This window comes from Hemiscyllium ocellatum, chromosome 3 (genome assembly GCF_020745735.1).
Source record: "Hemiscyllium ocellatum isolate sHemOce1 chromosome 3, sHemOce1.pat.X.cur, whole genome shotgun sequence".
NCBI lineage: Eukaryota > Metazoa > Chordata > Chondrichthyes > Orectolobiformes > Hemiscylliidae > Hemiscyllium > Hemiscyllium ocellatum.
In genome coordinates, this window is record NC_083403.1 from 61,517,301 (window position 1) to 61,540,427 (window position 23,127).

The window sequence follows — 23,127 nt, forward strand, 5'->3', positions numbered from 1 at the left end:
GAACGTCTTCCTCAAAAAAGCTGATCTATGTCTTGCCATGCTGTTGCCCTGAAATATCAAAACACATTGTTGTATTAATTTTTTATTGCTGTACAGGCTCCTTTCTGAGTTGTCTCAAATCAAAGCTGAAGGTTTCTACCTTAACAAGTCATTCTGTGATTGTGTTGGACTGGAGTGGACAAGGTCAGAAGTCACACAACACCAGGTTATAGTCCAACAGGCTTATTGAGCACTGCTCCTTCATCAGGCAAAGTCTTCATTTGATGAAAGGGAAGTGATAGGATAGTGAAAAAGGCATTTGGTATGCTTCCCTTTATTGGTCAGAGTATTGAGTACAGGAGTTGGGACGTCATGTTGCGGCTGTAAAGGACATTGGTTAGGCCACTGTTGGAATATTGCATGCAATTCTGGTCTCCTTCCTATCAGAAAGATGTTGTGAAACTTGAAAGAGTTCAGAAAAGACTTACAAGGATGGTGCCAGGGTTGGAGGATCTGAGCTACAGGGAGAGGCTGAACAGGCTGGGGCTGTTTTCTCTGGAGCGTCGGAGGCTGAGGGGTGACCTTATAGAGGTATACAAAATTATGAGGGGCATGGATAGGATAAATAGGCAAAGTCTTTTCCCTGGGGTGAAGGAGTCCAGAACTAGAGGGCATAGGTTTAGGGTGAGAGGGGAAAGATATAAAAGAGACTTAAGGGGCAACTTTTTCACATAGAGGGCAGTACTTGTATGGAATGAGCTGCCAGAGGATGTGGTGGAGGCTGGTACAATTGCAACATTTAAGAGGCATTTGGATGAGTATATGAATAGAAAGGGTTTGGAGGGATATGGGCTGGGTGCTGGCAGGTGGGACTAGATTGGGTTGGGATATCTGGTTGGCATGGACGGGTTGGACCAAAGGGTCTGTTTCCATGCTGTTCATCTCTATAATTCTATGACTCTATCGCTCCAAATGACTCTATGACTGTGATTTCAAATGAACCTGCTGAACTATACCTAGTGTTGTGTGACTTCTGACAAAGTTATTCTATGCATTTGTTCACTTCTCATGCAACAAGGAACCTTGTAACACTAGATAAATCTAGAGAGTGATAAGGCTGGTCATATTCTAATTGGGGAACTGTAGCTGTGTTGGTTGTTGAAGTTATATTTGTGCTGTTACATGTGCTGCAGAGAAGGATTATGAAATGAGGTTTTATGGTTATAGTCATCGAGTAGTATTTTATATTTTAGCAGCAGATGTTTTCAGTGACGCATTTAAATCATTCCACACAGTTTGTGTAAACTACATTTTCCTCTATTTATTAACCTGATAACTTTGAAAACAGCTAACGACAGGACAATTTCTGTTCAAACAGCTGGTTTGACCTTGAAAAGAAAAGAGGAGCTTTTACTTGCCAGCTGTAGCATGGTCTTTGTATGAAGATTGCAGGGAATTTTTTTTAATGGATAAATTCAGATTGAAGGTATTTCTGCTGCTTATAAGTCTTCAAAGGACGTCCTTCATATTATTTTACAAATTTAAATATTCCTGCCATCTTCCAACTGAGTCGATAGTGATCTCATTTGCATCTTTCAAAGTGAGTTCCAATTGTGGATGAGCTCAGATTGTCCTGAGTTTCCACTTCTACTGCACTCGGGATAAGTTACTTCAGTTTCTTCGATACACAACAACTACCAGGATGATGATGGATGCAGAAATGCGAACTTGTTTTTATTAAGTTATTATTATGTGAATGTCTCACTGACACAGTCAACATTTATTGCCAATCCCAAATTGCCTGTGAGAAAGTGATAGTGAGTCATTTTCTTGAATTCTTTTAAATCCATGCAGTGTAGGCACACTCAGAGTGCAGTTAGTGCAGGATTCCAAACTTTTGATCCAGTAACCCTGAAGGAATGGCAATATAATTCCAAATCAGGATGGTGTGTGACTTGGAGGGATGTGTGCAGGTCACAGATTTGAAAGATGCTGTTCCGAGAGAGTCTGTTATCAATTAATGCAAGTTTGTGCAGTTAGAAAGCAATTTTCAAACCTTTATCTTTGTCATTTGCACCTGCTTTTAACTACATCTTGCAGCATCAGAGCAAGGGCAGAATTTCAGACCTCACCCATGCACATTCTCAAGGCTTCTCAGGATTATGTGTGCCACTTCCTCCCCAAGACTTCTCAAGAGGTGTACTGTTCCTGACCCGCCACCATGGTGTGGCTTTGCCTCCAGTAAGGTATTAATACTTTTACTTAGTTCCCATAAAAAACAAACGTTTTGTTTGTGATATATTTTTCCTGGAATTAGAATTTGTTTGCTTATTTCTTTTAATTAATTTGCTTTCTCTCCTTTTAGTTTTCCTTTTTCTGTGACTGTTTCATTTTATGCTCCTTTACTGCAAAACTAGCTGTGAGATGTGACACAATTCCTGATCTGTAGAGATGCCTTTCTCATACAGGGGAAGTCACACCACAAAATGGCACAAAGCAGATTCAGGTAGACTTTTATAATTTAATGAAATAAACATTGTGATGCACCTAATCATTAAAACTTTAGTTCCAGTAGAATGCAGTCAACTTTGGCACCACAATCTTATCTATTTCCCATCGTATGCAATCTTTTATTTTGCCCTCTTCATGACTAAGCCAATTATCATCAACTTATGAAAGACATCACCATCTCATAAGTGCACTCTTTCCACAATTACCCTAACCTACATTATGAATGAAGCTCAATTTTATTGCATAATACAATTTATTATAGTAAAATTCACAAAGGTTACAATCAACCCATTATATGTTAACAACATGCATCCCAGGTGTCGAAACATGTTTTTCTCTTATATCTTAATTTCATGCTTTTAACTTAGACACCAGCTGAAGACCTGGTGCCTGTTAGTATTGTGCTCTACAGTTGTCTCATGGAACTGAAGTGGCTGCAGTTTGATCTATGGCAGCTTGGCCTGGCCTCCCGGGTCCCCCTGTCACAGTGACTTTAGAGGAAAGGATTCAGGTGCTTCTGTCCTGGAAGGCAACCATATCATACAGCGATCTCCCCCACCAGGTGATCAACTTGGTGACTCGCCTTCTTCCTGCTTTAGTGGAACTACAGGAAAGGTGGGTGCAGGCCAAATGTGGGTGTGATGGGCATACATCTTGATGCATAACAGTGTGTCATGTCAATCTCACACCTGCTCCATGTTCCAGCAACCACTCGGCATGTGCCCTGTAGATTTGTCTCAAAAATATTTCCAAAGAAATGGCGGGCCCAAAGGTTGTGCACAAGACTGTTCAGTTTCGACAATAAATAAATTGAATGTGGCATTCTATTGCAAACAAAGGCGCTTAATAACTTCTTAGAAAGTTTAAGGGTACCTTTAATTGGCAGTGACTATATTCACTGCTCCCTTCCTACTGTCATTTCAAAATTTGAGACAGTCTTAGAGGTTTCAGAATCCCAAAAAGACTTTCAGAACCATCATTTTCTGGATCCCAATCCTGCAACTCTTCAAAACTCTCCAGCCAAGGCTGTGCCAATCTTCTTCCAGGTCTGTGTTGGTCAGCTACTCTTTGTCTTAACCCAGCAGGAATGTGAAGGAGAGAATATTCTCCGACTTCATGTATTTATTCTTCATCAAAACAAAATCAGAACTTATTTTTTAGTCCCTTCATGTGCATTATCCTGATACTGCATTAGAATTGCAACTTCTACCTCAGTCTATTTCAATTTATGAACAATGGCAGTTGATATTGAGCTGTTCAAATGCATTGTGTTATTAATGTTTCATATAAAATATATCAATATTGAATATATTAGGTGGCAAAAAGAATCATTCTTTCAGGTCACACAGCACCAGGACCAGAGCAGACCCAAACTAATGAAACCAGAAAGAAATAGGGCACATGTGTACAATCTGGATGTAATCTTCAGAATCCAAGTCAGCAGTAAAGGAAGGACAAAAGAGAGGTGCATTGAACACAAATGAAAGAAGTAATTTAGTTTAGTCTAGTGTTTGAGCAGAAACCCAATGTGTTGTGCTATCCTCATACCTGTAAAATATAAAAAAAGCACATTGTCGAAGGTAAATTTCTATTTTTGTTCAGCAAATCCAATTTATTTTGATAGCTGATTAATAAATAATGCTGAAAATTCTGAAATCTAATCTCACAAAATAAATCCAATCAACATTTAATAAATCCAGAGACAGTATTATCGTAAATAAAACAACACAACAAAATGGGATTTACTAAATTATATTTACTCTGGTGGGTATTAAATTCCAAGATGCTACCCAATGATTGAAGATATAACTTGTACATCTTGTCAGTGTTGAATGAACGCTCAGTTATCATTCAGTGGCTTTTGTTCCTTCCTTTCTCAAGCAGTTATCATAACCATTAATCCTAGGGTGGATCACTGTCTTGATATTGTAAAAATATTCAAATATTCACTGACACTTCAGTAAATATTAAATTTTATTTATACCTAATTTCAATGTATATGTAGCAATTAGAATACTATTGTATTAAATTCACCCTGGGACACCCTCCTGATAATCATTTGCATTGTTTATGAATATTTTTCAATAATTAGAATAATAACCACACGATGAGATGGAGGGGCAGTGCAGTCATTCTATTATTCCTGGGTAGTCTTTCACTTCTTCAATCTAATTTTAACTGCATTACACCAATTGCTTGATTTAGGAATATAACAAAGTATGCAAAGTCTTTAAATGCAATGCCATTAATAATGATCTTTGTTGCTACGAATACAGTACTGACATTGGTAGTCATCTGCCTACATAATCTCCATGTTTAATCCTAAATAATTAAAATCTTGCTGTGTTATAATAGCAATAAAAGAACATTTGTTTACAGTTCCCATTGTTTTTATAACAAAGTTGGTTCTGTCTCTTCAATGTGAATTGGCTATAATGCGATTGAAGAATTTAGACTAATTTGTTTGCAGAACATACATCTTCCTTGCCTGGATTGACTATAACATAATTCCAGCCCCATCAGTTAAATGGCACAGCTTTTATGTGATTTTCTCATAATGCGAGATCACACGAGAACAGAACCGTCACATTATATCAGAACAGACTGTACATGTTGAGATCTTTGGATTCATTGCAATATTCAACCAGGTACAATCTTTGTAAAATAATTGCTGGAAATATATGAAAAGCCATCAGGTAATATTCAATTATATACGTCATGATATAATTTACAAACAGATGAAATAGAAACAGCAATTGACCATGCAACACTGAGCTTTCTCCACCAGTGAATAAGATCATGATTAATCTGCTTGTGTTATCTATTTCACAATCTCTTCTAGCATTTAAGTTTAGAATCTATGGCTGACTTTGACTTTTCCTTAGACTCCTCTCAATTTCTTCAGGTCAAAGGAGAATGTATGTGTACCCATATAGGCCCCAGTTGTGTCTGTCTCTTTGTGGGGTATGTGGAAAATTCCTTCTTCCAGTCCTTCTCCAGCTCTCACCCACAATTCTTTCTCTTGCACATTTTTGACATTATCGATGCTGCTTTCTGCTCTCATCTGACATGTTTATTAATTTTGCTTCCAGTTTCCACCCTGCTCTCACCTTCACCTGGTCCATCTCTGACTCCTCCTTTCGCTTCCTCAACATCTCTGTTTCCATTTCTGGGGTAATCTGGCCACCAATATCCACTATAAACCAACAGACTCTCACAGTTACCTTGACTATATATCCTCATACCCTGTTTCCTATAAAATCTGTATTCTCAATTTCTCCATCACCATTGCATCTGTTCTACATGGGGGGGGGGGGTCTCTGAAATGTCCACCTTCTCCCTCAACCAAGGATTCCCTACCACCATGGTTGACAGGGACCTCAGTGGTGTCCATCTCCCATACTTCAGCCCTCATCCCTTCTCTTCCCTCCTCTAACAGCAATAAGGTCCCCATTACTCATGCCACCAGCACCCACATCCAAAGGATTATTAGCTGCCATTTCTGCCACCTCCAGACACATATTCCTCTCCCCTCACTTGTCAGCCTTTCACAGGGACTGTTCCCTCTGGGACACCCTGGTCCACTCCTACTCCACTCCCCAACATCTCCCCACAGTCCCAATCACAGAAGTTGAAATACCTGCTGTTTACTTCTCCCTCCTCACTATCTAAGCCCTATACACACCTTCCAGGTAAAGCGATGATTTACCTGCATTTCATTCTACTACATTTGCTGCACACACTGTGATCTCCTGTGCATTGGGGAGACGAAGTGCAGAATGGGTAACCAGTATGCAGAACACCTACATTCCATCCCCAAAAAAGATTCTGAACTTTCAGTTGCCTGCCACATCAACACACCATCCTGTTCCCTGGCCAACATTTCTGTCTCAAATTTGCTACAATACTCCAATGAAACTTAGCACAAGCTGGGGGAATAGCACTTCATTTTCCATTTGGGGACACTGAAGCCTTCAGGGGTCACTATCAAATACCAAACTTTTAGCACCTGAGCTCTTCTATGTTCTTACCCCAACCCCTCCCAGCTGACCCTGACATCACATGGGCTGCCCCCCACAACCAACCCATTGTCAGCCACTAATGGCTCACATTAGCAGATGTTGATTTTCCCAGGCTGACTACTAAACATTTCTTTGTCTGTACAAGTTGTTTTCGCTCTCTGAACTTCATCACCACCTGTCATTTATTCCTTTCCCTTCTGCTCCCCATCTTAAGCATATCTACCAACCTTTTCCGAGTGACAATCAGTTCTAAAGAAGGATTATTGGACCCGAAATGTTAGCTCTGCTTTCTCTTCACAGACGCTTCTGGGTTTTTCCAGCAATTTCTGCTTACGCTTCTAAACAGAGTCATGCCGCATGCCTTCTCATGTCTTTCTTCCTCTTTTATGTTAGCCCAACCAATTATTACACGAGTCAAGTTTAAGATAAACTGATTTGGGATAAAGGGAGAAAAACTATCATGGGGAAGGTCCACTTATCTCTATCCCATGAAATTCATTTTTAAATATATAGGAGTGTGCAATGAAAAGGAAGGACTGTAGGAAAAGGAATAATTAGCCATGGCTAACTAACACAATAAAGGAGGGTATCAAACTGAATGCCAATGCATACAAAAACGCAAAGATTAGTGGGAAACTAGAGCATTGGGAAATCTTAAAAGGTCAACACAAAGGCATGAGAAAAGCTATAAAGAAAGGTAAGAAAAATAATGAGAGTACACTGGTTCAGAATATAAAATCAGATAGCAAAAGTTGTACAAATATATAAAATGAAAAAGAGTGGCTAAGATAAATATTGGTCCTTTAGAGGATGAGAAGGCAATTTAAGAGTGAGAATTTAAGAAATGCCCAAAGCATTTGAACAGGGATTTTGTGTCAGTCTTTGCAGTGAAAGGCACAAATATCATGCCAGTAATTGATGACAAGGAGACTGTGGAGGATGCGGACCCAGAAGTGATCATTATCACAAAAGGGGTTAAGCTAATGGAGCTAAAGGCAGACAAGTCTCCTGACCCTGACAGAATGCATCCCAGGGTCCTAAAAGAGATGGCAGGGGAAATAGCAAATGCTTGTGGTAATTTTCCAAAATTTGCAGACTCTGGGATGGTTTGGACAGATTGGAAAACAGCAAATGTGACACCACTGTTTAAAAAAGGTGGTAGACAAAAGGTGGGTAACTATAGGCCCATTGGCTTAAGTTCTGTAGTAGGGAAAATGCTTGAATCTATCATTAAGGAAGAAATAGCGAGACATCTGGATAGAAATTGTCCCATTGGGCAAAGGCAGAATGCATTCATGAAAAGCAGACTAAGTTTAATTAGTGTACTGGAATTTTTTGAGGACCTCATGAACACGGTGGGCAAAGGGGAACCAGTGGATATGTATTTGGATTTCCAGAGGCATTCAACAAGGTGCTCAACAAAAGGCTGCAGCAAAAGATCAGATTGCAAGGTGTTATGGGTAATGTATTAGCATGGATAAAGGATTGGTTAAATAACAGAAAGCAAAGAGTGGGGATAAATGATTGGCAGTCAGTGGCTACTTTCGTGTTTCAGGGATGAGTGTTGGGACCGCAATTGTTTACAATTTACATGGATGATTTGCAGTTTGGGACAAAGTGTAGTGTGTCAAAGTTCACAGATGACACTAAGATGAGTGGTAGAGCAAAGTGTGCAGCAGGATATAGATAGGTTAATTGAGAGTGCAAGAGTCTGGCAGATGGCAATGTTGGTAAATGTGAGGTCATCCATTTTGGTAGGAATAACAGAAAAATGGACTCTTATTTTAATGGTGAAACATTGCAGCATGCTACTGTGCAGAGGCACCTGACCTTGTGCATGAATCACAATACATTGGTTTGCAGGTGCTTTAGAAGCCAAATGCAATATTGTACCTCATTGCTAGAGGGATGGAGCTTAAAAATAGGGAGGTTACGCAGCAGCTATATGGACTACTGGTAAGGCCACATCTGGAGTACTGTGTACAGTTTTGATCTCCTTACTTGAGAAAGGATGTATTGGCACTGGAGGGGGTCCAGTGGAGGTTCACTAGGTTGATTCTGGAGTTGGGAGGGTTGGCTTATGAGGAGAGATTGAATACACTAGGACTATACTCATTGGAATTTAGAATGAGGGGATATTATAGAAACATTTAAAAATATGAAGGGAATAGATAAGATAGAAGCAGAGAGGTTGTTTCCACTTGTGGGCGAAACAAAAACTAGAGGGTATAGCCTCAAAATAAGGGGGAGCAGATTTAAGACTGAGTTGAAGAGGAACCTCTTCTCCCAAAGGGTTATAAATCTGTGGAATTCCTTGCCCAGTGAAACAGTTGAGGCTACCTCGTTGAATGTTTTGAAGGCAAAGATAAGTTTTTGAACAGTAAAGGAATTAAGGGTTATGGTGAGTGGGCAGGTAAGGGGAGCTGAGCCTATGAAAAGATCAGTCGTGATCTTATTGAATGGTAGAGCAGACTCGAAGGGTCAGCTCCTTCTCCTGCTCCTATTTCTTACGTTCTTACGTCTGAAATATGCTTTTTTTTCATTGTCAATGTGTGTGTAATTCTATTTGTAGAGAAAGTTGGGAGTCCAGTTAATCCAGGAGATACTGACCTGTCAGATCTTGTATTTGCTTGAATATCAAAGTAGGTGGTGTGATGAATGAAGCAATCTGTTTAATCTTTTGTTGCATCATTGATGTCATGCTCAGTAGCAAATCTCTTCTTTCTTAAATATCCTTTAATGGAGGCTGAGACAAAGTAGACAAATTCCTGCTTTGAGAACAGATTAGTGTCTAACCTCAATGTTTAGATCTAAGAAGATCCTGAAAACTAAAATGTAGCCTCCAAAACTCAAACATGTAACACATTGGAAAATCTCAGAAAATCCCTTGAAGAGAAAAAAATATTTCTGACTTCTGCTGACAAGGTCGTCATTGATTGCCCATTCCTAAATATCAATGAGAAGGTTATAATAAGGCGTCTTCCTGAACTATTACAGCTCTTGTTATGAAGGTTTATTTAGAGTTCTAGGACCTTAACACAGTGACAATAGAGACACAGACTATGATTCCAATTCAGGGTGATGTGTGGTTTGAAGAGAACATGTAGATAGCAATGTTTTTATGTGACTGCTGCCTTTGTTTTTCTGGGTGATAAAAGTCATGGGTTTGGGAAGCTCTGTCTAAGAAGCTTTAACAAGTTGTCGGTGAACAGAGCACACAGTGCTATCACACCATAAGATGACTTCTATATTTTTTTATTTGAACATACTGTTTTGATTATTATGCTTACGCACAAATTTAATAATAATATATTGTCCTCTGTACCTTTTACTAAAAAAGTGAAAACTGTTGAAGTCACCATACCTCGGTGCCAATATTAATAACAGAAGACAGAGATAAGAAAAAATAATAATTAGAAGTCTGTGAAAGAGTTGAGCAGGAGTGTTGTTGGGGCACAGGCAGAACAACACATTTTGGTCCATTTTGATGATTACCGTTGTTTAAATGTAGCTGGAGGTTCTATTATCAGACACCTGCAAATCTAAAATTCTAGTGCCAATGAGACATAATTTGTCTGTAGTAGTATATGGGGATTCCATTCACTCATTTAAACTGGAGGTGTGGAATGAGCTGGCTGACACAAAGCAACATATTGCAGGATGACCAATGGATTCCATAAGACAGTACCTTTTTGGATGAGACATTAGAGGCTCTGCTTGAAGAGATGCAGAGGACAAAAGATGCCTTGTATCCTCCCCAGGGATGAAGTCAGCTGTGTAAGAAAGGAGCTGAAATGGTAAACTGCCAGTATATGATAGACCCCGGCTGCCAGAATATCAGCTGAGAGAAGCTAACCTGCTGAGTGGAGGTTTTTGTGCTCTTTACCAATCCTGTATGAGAATGTTTCACAACCATAATGGGAACTTACTGTTAAGTTGAGCTGATGTCTCCCAAGAGGTGATCTTGTGTCTGAGATGTAATATGAATAGCTTTGAAATAATATGTGATAAGTTTCTTCATTGTGCGTCATGATTGATCCTATCTTTTACTCAAGATTTTGTGTGAAAATCCTTCCCGTCATCGCAATCAGTTTTCTAGACTAATATGAGCAACAAAGATTGGTGGCTGTGGATCTATCCAAGATGTCATAAATTGCTACAAAGAGAAATTAACATTCAAAAGAAACTCGACCTTTCTCTCTAACTATCTGTTGTATCCATCTGGACTAAACCACCTGGCCTCAACTTCTCATTTCTCCTTCAAATCAAGGTTGACCCCCTAAGAAGACACACATGACCACACATTCGCTTTTTGCTAGTAATTCCTATAAGGTATCCAGTAAGGTAGCATATTGCAGCATTTACTCTTTTCAGGTGAAGTCTTCAGAGGATTTCCAGAATAATTCTTCAGAATGTTTGCTTGACAAACATTAACTTTAAATCTCCAAGCTACTCTCAAGCCTCCACAAGCAAATGAACAGTAAAAAGGTGACTAGTTTACTTCAAATCAGCTGCCTGCTGGTAGGAAAAGATGATTACAAGCAATAGCCACCAAATTCCCATGAAGCCTCATTGAAGAGTGCAAGCATGTATTTTAGTGGCACTCAGCTGCTTTATGATCCACTAGGTGGCCATTTATACCATATGCATCAAATCCTTTACCAAGGTGGTATCTTCTGTTAAATGCTAGTTAAACTGATGTTTCAGCTTCAGACCCCATTGTGGTTACCTCAGAAGCTCTTTATTACCTGAATATCAAGGAAAACCGTCCACTTTAACTTTAGCAATGTAAAAACCACTGAAAGGACATAAGGTTTATTTCTTTTCACCTCATATACCATTGTATTAAAGCAATAATAATGGTTCACAATAATAATAAGACTAGCGTTGGTAGTTACATCAGTCTACTTCATTTGTGTGAAATGGCTCAGAGCCAGTCAAGGCTCTGTTTACACTGTGCTAAGTTTTATTTTCCATTGAATAGATGCAAAACAAGCTGTTGAATGTCTAAGTTTCACACTAGAGGTATTAACTCGCTCCTTCTTTCAGTTTAACAACTATGAAAAGATGTGCTGATGATGTTGTTCCAATTTAAGTTTAAGGAATCAAATGCTTTCATTTTGATAACCCTACCATCCCTATTTTCTTTTATCACCTTTATTTATGTTCTTGAAGTTTGGGTGATGCTGGGAAAGTCGCAAATTATTACCCATCCCTAACTGTTGTATGAAAATGACAGTGATCCTTCTTCTTTGGCTGCTCCTATTCTTATTGTTTCACTGTTTAATTATCTTATTTTCTATTTTCTGTTGCTCCTTTTTAACATTTCTTGATTATCCCATCTCTTCTCATCATTAACCATCAAATAAGATGTCATTATTTGAAATTCAGATAAATGTTAGTTTTCAAATCGATGCTTCAACTCTGGCCTAAGTAGATAAATCTTTTAAGTGCTTATGTAACAAAAAAAAAGGACTATTAGTGGTTAAGCTCACTGGCTGCCTCTAGAGTCTTACAATCCTCTGTGAACTAAACTCATTGAGGACACTAACAGAGTTAATGGCTTCATCCAGTTCATTAATAATAATTTTACATGCGACAAAATTCCCAGGACTTCTGAGACACACTGCTGACCGTAATTATCCAGTCAAAACAATTAGCATTGATCACTATCTGTTGTTTCACATTATTTAACGAATTCATCAACCAATTTACAAAGTGCATTTATATTGAGAAAGCTTTCATTTCAGCTGCAAGATGATAATAAAGCACATTATCAAATCTGAAAGCCAAGAGATTGAATGTCCACCACATCACTGCCACACACTAAATTTATGTCATCTTCAAAAAAGTAATAGATATTTTAGACATTAGCTGCTTTTAATAAATCCATATTGTCCTAGGTTTATCGCTTGTAACCTCATTACATGCTCTTTAATTGCTTATTTTAGAACTCTGCTTTTTTTTCCTACGATAGGTGTCAACTTAACCTGCCTATAACTTTCAGTTCATGTTTCTGACCTTTTCGAAAAATTAGAATATTACCTATTTCTACTCATTTGCTACTACAACTAGATTAAATGAGCTAGAGCTCCTTTTACTTCTATCCTCATTTTGTAAACTACTTCTGGATTAATTCCATCTAGTTCTGTTTCCCTATGAATATTCAACTAATCCAGTTTATTTTAATGGCCATTTTATTATTAATTTATTTTGTAACAACATTCACTAATGCATTGCAACTAATTTAACTCTTGGAAAGAGTATATTGCAAAATATTTTCAGAAAATGTTCATCACAGATGTTCTCTATTCTGTTGATTTCACTTTCCATGGTTTTATTTCTATGTAAATGATAAGATTTGGTTTTCAATGCATTTCACAACCATATCCACTTTTATTCTTTTGATGCCCTTGATATTTTTACATTTCATTAGAGAAGTATGCAATTTTGTGTCATCCAAATTCCCATTCACCCTATTTTCTTAAATTTTTATTTAAAAATTGCATTTTTAATTATTTTGGGGATTTAATGTGAGCTACTTACATCTCTAAGTGCGACATTTTATCTTTAAAAGTACAACACACAGAGATGAGGTCTAATAGGTTCCACTTTACTCAAGTCCTGATAGAATAGGCCACAGGCTTCTGAAGTAACAATTTCCACTGCCTATATATTTCTGGAGGTATGCTACTCTACAAATTTCCTAGACATTCGACCTTGTTTGTTGCAAAGCTGTGCCACTTTTCATTGACCCAATTGCAAAGGAATGTTTGGAGCTGAGGGAACAAAAGTGACACAAAAGCACTGAGAATGATGAGGTATAGCCAGGTCTCCCTATACTGCTGACTGTGTATAAAGTTAATATTGATTCCTGTATGCTCTCTATAATCCCCACTCCACTCAATCTGTACATCCTATAATAGTAAAGATCAAGATCTATGATTACATAAACATTTCACTTCAGTTCAAGATTCTTAAGTTTCAGATATTTTAACAAGGTGAACGGATGAAACTATAAGTATTTGCCATTGATGCTTCTTTAAAGGGAGTGATGAAGCATTACTACGGGAAAAGCTTTTACTTTATCATCATTTTCTTTCTAGACCATATTCTTTCACATAAACTATTATTGCTGAAGCAATTCATTTCAATATATTTCTTTTCACTGAATTTGTTTACTTTAATGAGATCCAGTTAAACATCACAAAAATCGGCAGAACTTAAATTACACTGAGGAGGAATACGAAGTCAGCTTTTGAATGAGTAGTCACATCAACACAAATTAAATTATGGATGATTTTTGTTTCACTGACGGTATTTATTTTTCTAAATGCATTCTCCTCCCTGTAAGCTTCCACCGACCCCATCGACACCTTTGCCACCTCAACTCAACTTTTACTGATACCTCTTCCAAATCCGTTTGGCACAACTTCTTTCATCATGGTTTAACAGGCTATCAGTAACCATCAGTTGAACTAGTTTGCCATGTGAAGCAGTATTCCCTCTTTCCCTTTGTTGTGAGTACACGTTAACGCTTTAGGTTAGAAGAGTATAAAATCAATAAACAAATGGGCATCCAAGTGATGGACCAGCTGACAATCATAGAATCATAGAATAGACAGTACAGAAGGAGTCTGTACCCATTCCAAAAAGAGCGACTCAGCTAGTCACATTCTCTAGCCTCATTTCTGTAGCCCTCTAAATTTATCACTTTCAAATATACACCTAGCTCTCTTTTGAAACCTCATATGGAATCCATCTCCACTACTCTCCCACAGAGGGCATTCCAAATCCTAACAACTCTCTTCATAAAAAAGTTTCTCCTCATCTCAGTCCGAGCTTTGTTGCTGACGATCTGAAATTAATTGACACAACAATGAGTGGAAACAGAATATCCCTCCTTACCATAACAAAATTGTGATAGTAAATGATGTAATATGGGATTACTTGATGTGGCTTAAAAATGACAGAGAAGCTGTAGGAGTACAACTAAAGTGAATTAATAAACTGTTTCATGTGATGAGGCAAAAGACATTAATAAGTCATCATGGGCTGAAGTTTCTAAGGAGTGGCAATCGCAGTAAGCTTTCCACCATTTTCTCCATTAAAAAAAGATTCTGATCATAACTCATTAAAAAATGAGGAGTGTTGCCTTAAACCTAACAGTAGCCTCATAATGAAAATAGTGAGGGGAAAATCAAACATTGTCCCTTTTTTTGCAGCAGTAATTGATGTATTCTGTGATTTACATGCCCAGCTGTATGTACAGCCACTTTGACAGCTCTTGCAAGCAGATAAGTCGATAAGCCTAGAGTTACGGTGCTAGGTGGGTATGGTCCCAAGGTGATGTCCGTAGGGTATCATGGTGGACGGTTAGTGTGCCAGCATGATGGTTAAGAAGTGTGCCTGGAGGTTAGGGGGCCATTTAAACATTGTAAAATTATGCATCGAGGGTGGGTGGAGTACATCTTGTCTGGACGATGAGGAGGTATGTCAGTTCTGGTCACAGCAGAGGAGGTTTTATCAGATCCTGGGGGGAACGTGTGGGATCCCAAAGGTGGTGATAATTATAAGTAGGCTAAGAGGATGATTGGGGATGCGTGCGATAGATTGATGGTAATGTCAGTTTAATAGTTATTCAGAATTAAACTGGGTTTTTAATTTTCTAATTTTACCTGGGTACCCATTAAATTAATTGCAACGGCATCCTCAGAATTCTTTCAATTTAAATGGATACGATTGAAGGGTTCCAGACATAGTGGAATTGCCCATCAGAATCTTCCAATTCCCGAGCATTTCCGCAGGGTCTGCCAGCTCAGGGATTCCACAGGGTCCTGATGCACAACTTTGATTATGCTGCAGTAACAGCAAACCAAACATTGGAAAATCCAAGTGTAGGTGTGATTCAGTTCCGGGGGGATGTAAACCTGGTGGAATGTTGAAGGCACCCAGCTACATTACGATGTGATGATATTGTTTAAAATGAAGTTACATCTCAAAGTGCTTCCAGTAGAAGGTGAAAAAGCTTGAAACAGCATGTGAATCTATGTAAGCACATGATTGGAAACTTAGGTGAAACAAAGATCTAACTATAAATAACTGTAGGCTGAGGAAATATCTATTAGTGCTGAAAATGATAAGTCACCTAGTGGCATCGTTCACAGGAAGGTCCCATGGAGGAGATAACAATGCTGGAAGATGGGGCTGAGCTGTTTATAATCTAATGTTCACACCGATGTCGCATTGACAGAAATTGTTGCAAACACAGCAGAGAGCAATAGAACAGCATTGCAGAATATCTGTGCTGGCCATATTTCAGCAAAGCTGGAACAGTACTAATGCATCATTTACCCCTTTGACAGCAATGGGCGGCACGGTGGCACAGTGGTTAGCACTGCTGCCTCACAGCGCCAGGGACCTGGGTTCGATTCCCGCCTCAGGCGACTGACTGTGTGGAGTTTGCACGTTCTCCCTGTGTCTGCGTGGGTTTCGTCCGGGTGCTCCGGTTTCCTCCCACAGTCCAAAAGATGTGCGGGTCAGGTGAATTGGCCATGCTAAATTGCCCGTAGTGTTAGGTAAGGGGTATATGTAGGGGTATGGGTGGGTTGCGCTTCGGCGGGTCGGTGTGGACTTGTTGGGCCGAAGGGCCTGTTTCCACACTGTAAGTAATCTAAACTAGACAGAAAGCCAACCTTTCCAACAAGGAGCCACCTCTTAAATCAAGAAGCTAGTATCTCAAATCAGCAAGGAATCCTTTACATCAAGAACTTACCTTACAGCACAGTGGATTGACAACACTGTTTTCAGCATTCTGGAGCATGATAATAATGGATTACTAGAGCAATTTGAATCAAAAATACTGTTATAATGTTCTGTATTCCAGTTCTTCTTTCCAGAAGCAACATCAAATTGATCAACAAGATTTCTGTTTTGAGGAATCATTTGGAATTCTTGCACCTGAATATAGTCAATGTTGGCTAACACAAATTTTCAGAGTTTTTGTTTTTCATTCGGTTTTCTATCACTGAAGTTAGACTCACTGATTTACAATAACTTGCTTGTTTTGTGTGGAAAAAGCACCAGATGAGTCTCAGCCAAATCATGTGGCAGCATTCTCAGTGAACGTTAACAAATACTAAAGAACAGCCTTCTCCATTTCTTTCCATACCAAAGAATAAATTAAATTTAAAATAGAGTAGTAATTTATTGTCACTCATGTTTTTTTACAAATAAAGCAGTAAAAGTGCTTAAGTCACGATACCTCAGTGCCTAAATGAATAACAAAAGAGATAAATAAGAAATTATCATAAAAATGATTAAGAAAGTGTCCATCTTAGTTAAATTCAAGGTTCCTGGGTTTGGGAAAGACAGTACAGCTGCAAAAAGCTGACAAAGTTGTTGCCAAAGAAGAGGCAGCCACACCGGCCACTGGAAACCTGGGCCACATGACTCTGCAGAATCCCGAAGCTGTCCCAAGGACCCTCCTCATCACCAATGCCAGGCCAGAAGACATCGCAGAAGGTATCCAAAGGAGTCCCGGGCTGCTGGATGTCAGGTTGAAACCACGGCATTGCCAAAGCAATCCTGAACTCAGACCAATGGAATTCCACACTATTCAGCCGAAGCAGGCTGCTACCTGATGCAGTCACAATGTCCATAAGGAACCACCATTGTTGCCGCAGTAGCCACCCGAAACAACACTCCTCCACTGAACCTGGTGAAAGAAGGTAAGATGAATATTGATGTTAAAAATAATAAATGGAGAAAAATAAAAAAGAAGGATCCAGCAGGCCTGCAAATTGAGCTCAGGAGTCCTAACACATCTTGGTGTTCTATCACTGTGAGTCCTTTGAATTTATTCCACACCATTTCACCTTCAATTATAAATGTATCTGATGATGGAAAGAAGCTGATTAAAAACAGATATAAGTTATCAGCAATTCTGCCACTATGCCCATGATGGCATTTATGATTCGGCCCATGTCACTAAGTGATCAAATAGTCTCCCACTGCTTTCTGACTCCTTATGGAGCCAAAATGGTGATAATCAACTAGCCTTTCAGGACTCATTTTAATTTATCTACCATTTCTATTAGTTAATGTTAAATGCTTTTTTTTGTACTAAGTGAAGGAAAGGCAGCACAGATGGAAGATTTTTATTCAGCACTCAGCACCAAACTTAGCACATTATCTTCCATCAGTTCTGTTGAAACTACAGACAAAATACTTCTATGCCTATGTGTAGCTGCTAAGTTTTTTTTTAACAAATCTATCCTTTTTGTTCCAATTCTAGTTTGTATTGTACACTGTTTCAGAAATTCTGGAACTTGACAAATAATTTCTCACAAACATTTAACAAGCTAAACAAGACCTATGGAAGCAAAATTTGTTCATGCTCATTGCAGCAGTTTATGCAAGGAAGAATTTTCAGGACAATTATCAAAATGACAGTAACAATTCAATTAACCCATAGAATTACTCAGGATCAAAGCTTCCTTTAGTGAGAAAGTAAGTATCTTGATCAGATAAATTTCACCCTGAGTTATTTATTCAATAGTCTGTTTAATTCTTTCTCAAACTATATTTGTATGCAGCAGCTTACAATAAAATTCAGAAGAATAACACTATACAAATATTCTTGTAAATGAACTAAAAAAGATTTATAATGTTATTTAGAAGTCAAAGCCAAATGAAAGCACAACATATGGTATTGATTACTCCTGAGTTTAAATCCACAAGGCCCCAAAAGTTGCTGATAAATAATTCTGAGTACTGTGTATCTTCATTAAAATCGAGCCCCTGGGAGATGTGCTGTCACTGTCCATTACTTGTGGAAATCCGGCCTTACGTTTCCAAATGTGGGTACCATTTGCATATACTAGTTCAACAGAAGTGACTAGTAGTTGATAGAGAATCATCTCACAACCAACAGAAGCCTTTTTCCATCTTTGCCAAAGACAGTGAGAAGTACAAATGTACTTTAGTCGAACAAGAGAATAAGACATTTTGAATGTGTATGTTGGAATGACAATGAGGTAGTGGAAGAAAATGACATAGCAATCATCTGCTGAAAATGTCACTGTAAGAAGTAAATGAGTCGTGGCCCACCGCTGTGCAAGTATGTATGATTTCATGATTAAGGCACAAGGGAGCAATTAGACTGAAAACTGTTGCTAACCTTCACATATTCTGCAGCTTGAGTAGTTTCAGACAAGGACCAATTATAGCTTTAACCTTTCCCAATGGGGCATGAATGACCGCTAAATAAAACTAAGAACGAATCCTGCCTGGCTTTGATCCCACTTGTGCAATAGTCTCCATGTTCCTTTAAACTATATCAGTAAAACATACTTCCCTCAACTTCTTCATCAAAGGTATCACCTATGACTCACTTCAAATTAGTGCTGCCTTGAGATAAATTCTTTCTCCCTGGGGAAATCTTCAGCCTTTTAAAAATTCTTCTTTGTGTAAATCTGTTATTGAATTGCTGTCATTAAAACTATTTCCTGTTTATGAGTGGTTTGTGGACTGCCAGTTTGAAAAGGGTTTTAGATCTTGTTTTGGAGCACCTAACTATATAAATTTATCTGTCTATGTTACCTCTTTACTTACGTGGAGAAGTGAATAGGAAGACCATTGCTGACCATATATGACAACATAGAGGCTGAAAGGAATAGTTGGAAATGAAGTTAAATCAATAACTTGCAAAAATTGCAAGAAGGAAGGCTGAGGAAAGTTAAGGCTTTCAATTTTGACAATCTTGATGAAATAACTTTAAACTGAAAACTATGTGATCATCAATAAAACAGAACATGCTGGAAATAATAAGTATGTCAGGCAGCATGTCTGTGGAGAGAGCAGACATTTCAAGCCAGTGATGTTTCATTGGAACTCATCAGCTACTGCCTGACCAGCCTGATAATTCCAGCAATTTTTAAATTTATTATTTCTAGCTTCCACAATGTTTTGCTTTTGTATTGTGAGATTAACCATGTTCTACAGTGAAGATGGAGGAGGAATATTGGGACTTTTAGGTGAAGAACCACTTCCTGGTTATACTCCTTGGACTCCTCCATCGCCAGACCACAGCAACACAACGGCTGGAAGAAGAGCGCCTCATCTTCCACCTAGGAACCCTCCAACCACAAGGGATGAATTCAGATTTCTCCAGTTTCCTCATTTTCCCTCCCCCAACCTTATCTCAGTCCCAACCCTCAAACTCAGCACCACCTTCCTAACCTGAAATCTTCTTCCTGACCTCTCCGCCCCCACCCCCAGTCCGGCCTATCACCCTCACCTTAACCTCCTTCCACCTATTGCATTTCCAACACCCCTGCCCCAAGTCCCTCTTCCCTACCTTTTATCTTAGCCTGCTTGGCACACTTTCCTCATTCCTGAAGAAGGGCTCATGCCCGAAATGTCGATTCTCCTGCTCCTTGGATGCTGCCTGACCTGCTGCGTTTTTCCAGCAACACATTTTCAGCTCTGATCTCCAGCATCTGCAGTCCTCACTTTCTCCCATATTCCTGAAAGGCTTGGCTTCAATTTGACATTTACATCTCTTTGCTCTTCCTTATTCTGCAAGAGACATTTCTCTGTGTGTACCTTAGTAATTTTTTAATCATTTTAAACAACTCAATTAAATGGTGGCACGGTGGCTCAGTGGTTAGCACTGCTGTCTCACAGCTCAGGGACACGGGTTCGATTCCAGCCTCAGGGATTGTCTGTACGAAATTCTCCACGTGTCTGCATGGGTTTCCTCCGGGTGCTCTGGTTTCCTCTCACAATCAAAAGATGTGCTGGTTAGGTGAACTGGACATGCTAAATTGCCCGTAGTGTTCAGGGATGTGTTAGTTAGGGGTAAATGGAGAGTAATAGGATAGTGAAATGGGTTTGGATGGTATACTCTTCGGAGGGTTGGTGTGGACTTGTTGGGCTGAAGAGCCTGTAGGGATTGTATGATTCTATAAATCAGCTCCCCAACTTTCCAATCTCAAGGGACTAAGAACCAAATTAATCAAATTTGTTCTCGCATTTGATTCTCAAACTTTCAGTATAATTCTAGGTTGCACTAACTCTAAGGTCAACACATCCTTGCTTAGATGCTGTGCATAGAACTGATGGTAGTACTCTTGACCTGAGCTCTGTATAGAGCTCTTATAATGAAATCTAGTTTCTAATTTAAACCTGGATTGGATACATCAACGTCTCATTCACTATTTACTGGCTTTACTCAGTACAAGGTGGCACCAGCAATAAATATTACAATGTTGATTTTTATTTTCTAGACCTTTATAATGAAGTCAAATTTTGAAACTGCCATTTTGAGATTTGAACTTCTTTCTCTAAATGACAGACACAGTAACAAAACAACAATAAAAATTTACCCCATAAAGAAAACTTTCTCACTAATTCGAAGTTCATGGAATTTCCCATATTGCTAGACATTTTAATTTTAGTTTAATGAAGTATGGAGCTCTATAGTTACATTACTTAAAAGTTATTTAAAAAAGGCTGCTGATGGGGCCTGAGGGAACGACTTAGTATTTGTCCAATTTGGTTTCAGTGAACTGCAACTCCAGGTTGTGCTACTATAATGCAACAATTGTGTTCCTTTGCGACTTTGCATTATAGAAAATTGCACTATAGAAAATTGCTGTAGAAAATCGCACTGCAGAAGATCATTAATAGAAATTCGCTATACCCGTTCAGTAGAAAGTTTGCATTATCCAACAACGTCCACAGTTGGGCAATCACGTTACTCACAACTTGCGCTGGTGAAACATGGGTTATCGCAAAACTACCTGTATGATGCAGTCACTGTCTCCAACCTGACTACAGTGAATGTGGTGATTGTCATGGTGAGGGGCTTGCGACACCCTGCAATTCTGCAGCATGAACTGATGAGTTAGTATCAGAGCAACATGATCTACTTCACACGATGGGGATTGGAGCTCTGCAGGATCTGAAATTGCCTGGCTGAAGAGTAGAGGAAGGAGCGATTGATATGTCTGACTATATGTTTGGAAGAGAACAAGGGCTGAGTGTTACTTTATTTTGGCTAAGTGTCAATTGCACTGAATTTTTTTGCAGGGTCTTTTCGCCACATGGCCTAGCGAGTTTTCTCACGATATCTGACCAAACTCACCCCTTTAAAAAAATGCCCTACCAATGTGCTATCCTCCCTGTCCAATTCTCACCCTACCCGACCACTGTGCTATTCCTGGCACAATACGCAATTATTGGAATATTCCAAAACAGACTGGCATAACCGCTGTTGGTGCCATCTCTGAGAGACTGTTGTGCACCTAGATAAACACAGTTTGTCCAGAGCTGCACTGTATGTTTCCTGATATTAGTTCCAGACATGATAGACAAGGAAAGCTGGCATCCTCTCTCTCCCCAGTACAAGGGAATTACCTCCCATTTTTAGGTTGACCTCTGCATTTAGTATCCCCCTAAAAACACAAGATTTTTCAAACTGTGTGCATTTTAATCCATTTCTAAATGCAACAGTAAATGTCCAGAAGGTACTGAAATCACTGGATGAGGCATTAATACAGACTGAGCCAACAGTTCTCATTCATCACTGTTCTCAAATTTGTTCAAATTTTGTTGAAGGTTTGGAACTATCATTGTTCAACTCGCTGAAAAATCGTGTGCTAAACTGTTGTCTAAATGTTCAAGGTGTGATTTCCGAATGTTAGGATGAGCAGAATGCCTAGGTGACTAGGAGTGTGATATAGACTTTATGATTTTGTGAGTGCACTAAGTTCCTGACCCAAAACATTTAAGGGAGAGAAGATTGCACAGAAAGGCCACTCACTGTCTGTGAGTGAGTCATTTTTTTTCAGAATTTGCTTCCTATTGATCTGTTTTATAGCACTCATTGAAGTGCACATTGCATTCTTTCTTGGTATTGCATTGGAAAGGAGGTTATTAAACTAGTTTACTTCCACAAGAATTTAAGTGTTTGATGCTATGTTTCTGCTGGAGGCAATTGGTATAAATAATCAATGACAATGAAGCATCATTCCTCCCTAATAAAGTGAGGAGTAATAGAGACCTCTCTGAGAAATTGTTTCTGACCACTGATTTTTTTTTCACTTTGCGCTTGTTTTAGAAAACAAATTGCTTATTTGTACTGTGTAAAATGAAAAATGCCAATGAAACCAAGAAAGAATTGGCCCCACTTATCCCTGGTGAGAGAAAGATTGGCAGAGTTCTGTTTTCTTTGTAACAAATCAGCCCTGGAGTTCTGCAATTTCACAATCATCTCGGTTATGCCCCTGCTCTGTGACATGTGTTTGGCTGACCCCAATTCAGTCATTGTTCTTTACTTATTGAGAAGGGGAAACCATGTCTCTGGAAGGTGCCAATGAATGATTATTGTGCAAAGCAAAAATTGATCCCTTTTCAGCAAAAAAAAAGGAACAGCAGAATTCGCAAACAGAGAAATGGGCCTATTGGGGAGAGCAACTGAGAGCAGATGAATGGCATGACAAAACCAATTCAACAGATTCTGGGATTTACTGTTTGTTGTTTTTCTTCTGGTGTTTGTGTTTTTAAAATCCCACCCCCAACATTTCAGTAGGACTGCCTTTTTTTAAAT